An 8,684-nucleotide genomic window follows, 5' to 3' on the forward strand; every position below is an offset into this window, starting at 1 on the left:
CATTTTTTTATGAAATCTTCATATATATATATATATATATATATATATAATTCAAAAATAAAAATATTATCGCTTTATAAAAAACACATAAAACCATATTATAACATCGACTGAGACAAAAAAAAAACGAAGTCTATCTATACTATATTATAAAGAATTTGACAAAAATTCTTAAAAACCATTTTTTATGCATTAAGTACTGTTTATTGATACATAGTACTTAAAATTCAAGATTACAAGTGGATTATGCATAAGTATAACTTATTAAAGCTCTATTTTTAAATTCGTATAATTAACTGCAGACAAACATAATAAAATACAGAATACACATCCATTTTAAATATAAAAATCAAAAATATAATTTATATAATCATTAAGTTCTAACAGAATGTTTAATTATTATCTTCATAAAAAATTATATTATTATTAAATCTAAACTAAATAGTTAATTTGATATTAACATCGATTTATTTATTCTCAAATTCATATTTCATTCAAAAATAAAAAATTATCGTTTTCTTAAAACCACATAAAATCACATTATATCAATAGAAACAAAGAATAAAAACTAAACATTAAAATCATGATTTATATCGCTGTATTACGCGAATAATACAGATATATATATATATATATATATAATAAAAGAAATGGGTGATTGGTGGAGTGGAGTGGGGTGGTCCACAACCACAACTTTGATTATTCAAAGCAGATCCTTTAATCCCTTTTTAATATCCAAAAGTGGGTCTGTCTTTTTACTAATCCCACTCTCACAATTACATTTACCACTCTCTTTAATTCTTTTAAATTAAATGGATGTGCTCTCATTATAATTACTGCAAATTCATCAACCAAAAACCCTATAAACATTAAAATGTTACTCTAATTTATCACTACAATATTATAAATTTGAAGGTCATCAACATATATATATATATATATATATAAATAATAACAAAATAATTTATATTTAGGTACAATAACGAAGTAACTTATATTTGGTTTAATAATATAATTTTCTTATACAGATAATAATTAATTATTTTATTAAAACTTGATAATTATCTTAATTATATTTTAGATTTTTTATATTTAAAATGAGATATTTATCCAATATTTGATTATGTTTATCTRCAGTTAGTTAGACGAATTCAAGTATGGAGCTTTAATAAGTTGTACTTATGCATAATTTACTTGTAATCTTAAATTTTAAATAATATGCATCAATAAACAATACTTTGTGCATAAAAAATTGTTTTTAAGAGTTTTTGTCAAATATTTTATAATATAGTATAGATATATATATATATATATATATACATACATATATGGGTATATTTCAAATACAACCATGTCCATTTTACAATCAATGTAACTCAATCAATTGAGATATTTATAAAAATAATTAGAGTTCATTTATTATAATTTGAATATTTATGAAAGATGATTATAGTTTATTAATTGTGATCAATACTTTATATTAGGAAACAATGGAAACTTTTATGAAATCATATATTCATCAAATTAAATGGACAGTTGAGATTGAGTTGTATTGGTTGTACAAATGTAAATGGTTGCATAATAATTGACATATATATATATATATATATGTGTGTGTGTATGAGCGATCAAATGAAAATCGCCCTCATTTGTGTAAACCGTACAAACCACCCTCATACGTCCATTTCATTGTTTAATCTTATGAAATTTTTTCATGAAATTGTTTAATCTTATGAAATTGTTTCATATAATATTTTTTTGATGAATTTGTTTCATATATGGTTATGAAATTGTTTCATATAATATTTAATAAAATTTTAATGAAATTGTTTCATGTATTTCTTTACAATTAAAATAATGAAGACGATAATATTCATGATTAACACTCTCCACAATAAAAATGGTTAATTAACCTCTCATAATTACATGTTTGGGATAGGTTTTTTCCCTGGTTTTGTAAGGGGTTGTTTTCATCTTTTTGCCCCTCGTCTTGTATTTGGTATTCTGTACTTTTTTGTTTCTAGCTTCTTGCTGGATTAGCTTATGTTTTGTTTAATTTTAGTGGTTGGCTTGGTTGTGGGTGATGGCCTTGCCGAAGCTCTCTTCCTTGCCCTTCCTTTTGCCTTTCAAAAAAAAAAAAAAACCTCTCATAATTACAAAAAAAAATGAACTAAATGAAAAATTATGATTGGTTGAATGCGGTTTTCACGGTTTATACAAATTGGGTGGTTTTTATTTTAAATTATTACTTACTATATATACATATATATAATTTAAAAAAAAAACTTAATATTATAGTAAAAACATCTCTAACAACTATGCTAAAATGAAAAAAAAATATCTTACCATTTTTGTTTCTCCAACAATAGGAAGAAAAATAAGAGGATAGAAATTGTGAAAATCTCTAAATTTAAAGAAATCTCTAAAGTTTTATGGAAGAGAAAAAAAAATATTATAATTACATCCAACCAATTAAACTTATTAAAGTAAAATGTGTAGGAGAGAGAAATAATATTTTATTAATATAATTAACAATGTTCTAAATGGTGTGCAGTGTGGCATGACGACGAGATCAAGCATCAAGCCTTACGAGTTACAACGAGGTCATAACGTTTTCCAAGGCGTGGCTTAAAAATGGCCCAAGCCTAAAGCCCAAAGATCAACCACAATATTAGATCACAACAAAACGTAAATTTAGATCTCAAAATAACCAAAACTTACCTCCTCATGAAATTGAAGGTTCCGAGCTAAAAGCCACCACGAGACTCCTCCAATCAAGATTATCTTAAAATGATTCAAAATCGATCTTCTAGCTGAAAAATCGCCCAAGGAAGAGAGAAATTGGATTAGGGAAGAGAAATGAGAAAATCCCTAGAAAAACCACGCTTAAAAATGAGTTGAAAACCCTAGAAAAAATCACTCTTAAAAGTGAGATGGGCGTTTGGGCGACTTCCGAGGGCCTCTTAGGTCGCTTGGCCAAAGTCGCCAACGCTTGTCAAGTCACCCGGCCGGTTGCTCGACCGTTCTATACCATTCCTCGACTGTTTTCTCGATCATTCTTCCAATCGTTTTCCTAGTCATTCTCCGAAAATTACGGATGTTACAATCCTCCCAACCTTAAAAAGGATTTCGTCCTCGAAATCTAGATCCGATCTAACGATCGAATATATCGCCTTAACAAATTCCCTCAGATCCCTAACCAAACGCAATTTCACAAACGGGCGGACTCCATCCAAGAGAGCACCTCCAACATAGCCGACTTCCAATTGGAACTTAATTACTTTCTTCTCATAATCGCCACATCGAGCTCGACGAGTAACACCGATTTTAATACTGACCTTCGATACGTCACACCATTCCAAGGGATGGGAAAATTATTTATACAAACATAGGAACATCCACTTAATAGGCATCGACCCCCTCCCAACCTTTAGCGATTCTTACTACCTCAAAAATAACATTCGATCCCGAATTCTTACTTTCCATAAGCGCTGATAAATCACATATTTACTCTTAAATTATTCTAGCAATCATCTTTCGAATTGCGGTACGCTTCTCCCTTGCATTCAAAAATTACGATGAAATTTGAAGGAAAAAAAAAAGAAGAAAACTAATCCAGCTGTAATCGGCCATACTCATTTTAATTTAGGGTACCCGCTATTATGTCGACTTTACCCGGGTTATAAAGAACCCAAATAAGCTTTACGGATAGATTACCAGCTACTACCACTACGTCGATATTTTAACTCGACTACTCGAAGCTCAAAGTTCCCTCAAAATGATTTCCACTTAATGTCTACCCCCATACATTCACACTAGATCCCGACATTTCAAATCAACCTAATATTCGAACGTACAATTTTCACGAAAGCTAACGGTAGCTCTGGTTAACCCCACATTTCTCCAACGATCATTGCCATAAAATATTTATCGTCATTTTCTTGACGAAATTTCCTAATATGTATCTTGTTCTAGTTCAACACTCTGAAACTCGTACTCAACAAGGCACGCCAACCAAAAAGAATTCCCAAAATTCTTAATCAAACCATTCATGCTATGAGTCTAATGTTCCATACCAGAACAACCAGTAACTCTATAGAGAGTCGGCTATCCCAAACTTAACGACTGCACAGCTTCCCCTAATACATCAGGCTTCAAGCATTCAATGAATAAAATCCTTATAAATGAAGAAAATCTTAATCATCAATACCTAACTACCAACATCTATTCTCCTTACCAAAAGGCATTTGCTAGGTCACCCAACCGATCGCTTGGTTGTTTTAGACCATTCCTCAACTTTTTTCCTACCATTCTCCAAAAATTACAGGTGTTACACTCTCCTTCTTCAAGTTCCCTTCAACTTTCTCTATACACACATACACGAGATTCATACGTATGGAATGGGAAGCCAAACCCTAATTTTGAGATTAATTTACACAACTTGTCCTTCAAAATTTATAGATCTTTCTAAGCCTACCTTACACTTTCACATTATCACATTTTGGGAAAGAGGTTTGTGACATACAAAGTATGTTATTACTGAATTCAAACTCTTTATCGGATGAAAGGGAGTGAGCGAGTGCTAAGATGGCCGAGTTCCTAGGACTCTGCCTTTTTGGCTTTCCGATTAAGTCATTGGCTTAATGAATAAGCTAGAAACGAACAATAATCTATGATTGACTGGACAAGCCATACAAGCTTATCAACCCATTAAGCCATTATCGAACAACCTCTAAGTATCTTAGAAACCCAATTTTCTTGATATTACATACAACTTATTTTCTCAAATTATTATTTTTTTGGCTAAAGATAAGTAATTCTATATTTGTGCTTTGCTCAAGCATATGTTTTGTTTTAATTAAATAATTATATTTATTTTTACTATATTATAAAGTATTTAAAGAACAATTTATTAAACACATATATTTTTTATGTAAATATCTTAAAATTTTAGAGTGGCCTGTAAATTTAGTCATTATGGTTTGTCGAAAATAACATTTTTTGTCCGTATAGTTTTGAAATTCTAAGATGGCCATCATGGTTTGTAAAAGTGTCCGGATTTAACCCCTGCATCTAACAATCGTTAAAAAAAAATCAGTTAAACATGGGGCATTTTCATCATTTTATCGATTTTTTGTCTTTTATCTAATTAAAAACTACAAGGACCAAAATCATAAAAATCAGTTTTGATTCGCTAAAAAAAATCCATAAAATGATGAAAATGCCTCATGTTTAACTGAATTTTTTAACGGTTGTTAGATGCAGGGACTAAATCTGGACGTTTTTACAAACCATGATGATCATCTTAGAATTTCAAAACTGTAGGGATGGAAATTGTTATTTTCAACAAATCACATTAACCAAATTTTTAGTTTACTATAAACTTTAATAATACACTTTCTTAAAGTTCCATAAAACTAATTAATCTATACTATATTAATAAGCATTCGACAAAAACTCTTAAAAACCATTTTTTATGCATAAAATATTGTTTATTAATACATGTTACTTAAAACTCAAGATTACAAGTAGATTGTGCATAAATACAACTTATTAAAGCTTCATATCTGAATTCGTGTAACTAACTGCAGATAAATATAATAAAATAAAAAATTAACATCTCATTTTAAATATAAAAAATATATAATATAATTAATATAATCATTGAATTCTAACAGAATAGTTGATTTGATATTAAACCAAAAATAAATTATTTCATTACTAAACCTAAATTAAATTACAATAAAAAATAAATTAAAGAAATTACATAAAAAATTAGAACTTTTAAATAGTTGATTTGATATTAACATTGATATATTTTTTTTAAAATTTATATTTCATTCAAAAATAAAATCATTATTGTTTTCTTAAAAACACATAAAATCGTATTATAACATCGACAAAGACAAAGAATGAAATAAAACATTAAAATTGAGGTGTATCTCGCTGCATTGCGCGAGTACCCTTCTAGTAACCAATTAAGAAACTACATTTATTTACCTATCTTTTAAAAACTAAATTATCTTAAATATGCTTTTAAATATATTAATATTCAAGTTTATAACTTATTGTTGCACACTTACAAGTTCTCAAAGCTACATCTTTAAACTCCATAAAACTAGTTGATAATCAACGGATTGACATGTTTTTAGATTTGATATAATTGCCTTGCAACCATGTCTTAGTGAAAGCAGATATAGTATCTTGAACAAAACTAGCAATAAAACACATTTCAAATAAGATCAAACCTGAGAGACAGTTTCACCTTGACAAAACAAATGAAGTAAAGAATCATGTTGACTTCTAATGCAGAAATTCAATTTATAAGGCATTTGAAAGCCCATGTATCTGAGTCTGTCATCCATAGGAAGAGAATAAACCCATCTGAGGAGGAAGCCACTGGTTCCATGATAGAGACCACCAAGGACTTTTCTGACGTGCAAGATAAGTGTCTAAATATATTAATACATCAAAATACACCGTGAAATTTATAATTCAAAACCACACCAGCCCGTATTATAAGATCCACAGAGGTAAAGAATAAAACGAAACATCAAAATCGAAATGTATCATACTGCATTGCATGAGTATTCTTGCAGTTAAAATTAAGATAGATTTATCCGTTTGGGTGAGTTCTTAAAATATGATCTGTTTCAATTCAAAACACATAAATGTCTTTTATGTCGAAACGATTTGTATTTTATTTTATAGAAAATATATATATTTAAAAATATATAATAATTAATGGCAAATAATAATAATGTACAAGTTTAAAATAATTGACCCCATCAATGCAATTAAGAGAAACTCTTTAAACGCTGAGGTAGGAAGAGTTGGTTAGGGGTGTATTAATTGGTTTTTAATGGTATTTGGTGATTCTTTTGGTATCTATAAACACAACTATTTATGGGAGTTTTCGGATGTGTGATTATTGTAAAATCATAACCTATGAAATTATTATAATTTTGAAAACTGGTGTATAATGTGTTATTTTATATGTATTTTTTTTATCTATAGCTTAGATTTAATGTATTAATTTACATATATTTGTTTCACAATATAAACATGTTATAATTGTGTTACTGGTTACAAAGTTTAAGATTATTTTTGATCATCTGTGAAGTTGATGGGTTGTTTTGGGAATGAGTTTAAAATATTATCACGATCACCGCTCATATTTAAAAAAGTATGTATATGTGTATATATGTGTCATGATATTTCTTTGTTTTGGGGTAATTGAAAAGAGAAAAAGAAACAGTGTGCGTGTTGCTTCCAGGGTTAATCAAACAGACGACCAAGAAGAAGGAAACTGGTTTTGTGTTCTTATCTGTATTATTTGTTGTTGTTAACATATTTGTACCTCTGTGACTACAAGGTGAGTTTTAATTTGAAAACATCATTTACTTGCTTTTTGGTGAAGAAACCATAATGCTTTATATTTGAGTATTGATGATTACATGTTATGTATTAGCATAAATTTTGAGTTACGATATGATTTTATCATCTGATTGTAGTAAAGATGACATAATTAGGAGCTGAGTATACTGGGATAAGGGTGACATAATTAAATTCTGGAAATGATGATCTTTTGATCATGAGATTATTGTTATTGCATCTGTTGGATGTGAGGGGATTGATTTTATCACATGTGTCTAATGCGATGAGATTGGGTTTGATTTAAAGTGTTATCTTTATCGCATCAATGAGATGCGACATGTTGGGTTTATCGCGCTAGTGTGGTGCAAGAAGTTATGATTATCGCATCAATATGGTGCGACAAAGTGGTGGTTATCGCATCTGGTGGATGCGACAAGTTTGATCATCGCATTTGTTGGATGTGACAAATTGGGGGTGATCACATCATTATGATGCGACAAAAAGAGGTGCTATCATCCATATGATGTGAGGAATTATGTTATCACATCCTTGAAGTGCAACAAGGGAGTTATCGCATGTTTGTGATGCAACAAATTTAGGTTATCACATCAATGAGGTGCGATAAGATTGGTGTATTATATATTTGATGCAACAAATTGATATGTTTTATGTTTAATGCGACAAGTTTGATACCACAATGGGTTTGATGTGATAAGATGAAGTTGTATCATCTATATAATGCGACAAAGAGGATTGTTTTAATAGAAACACTGTTTATTTGTTATTGATACAATTTTAGGTTTTATCAAAGTGTTTTAGTGATTTTCATCATGTAACAACAATAAAAAAGACTTCTCATTAGACCTTGTGGTCTAACTTTCATTTTGTGTTTTAAAATGTACATTACAGGTCGGACACAGTTGAAGGATAAGGAAAAGGGAAAAATGTGAAGAGATCATGATTGTTTTATAAATGTAGATTTTTGGAAGATGTTGTATAATTTGCACTTAAGAATTTGTTATGTTTTCAAGGCTTGTACTTGGTATATATGAAGAAGAAAAAAATCTAGCTACTTTTGAGTGTAGCATTTTATATATATTAGGACCAATATGTAAATTTGTATTTCATGTTAAATGAAATATGTGGTTATTTGCAAATGTGAAATTAGGTGTTACAAAACATTTTTATATGTTTGTGAAACAAAAAAAATACAACTAAAAATTTCTGTATTATGAACCAAATATATATGAAATAAAAATATTTTGAATCAATATATATTAATCCATATATTAAATTACAGCTTAGAT

The sequence above is a fragment of the Cynara cardunculus genome (assembly GCF_001531365.2).
Source record: "Cynara cardunculus var. scolymus isolate 2C chromosome LG 2, CcrdV1, whole genome shotgun sequence".
NCBI classification, from domain to species: Eukaryota; Viridiplantae; Streptophyta; class Magnoliopsida; order Asterales; family Asteraceae; genus Cynara; species Cynara cardunculus.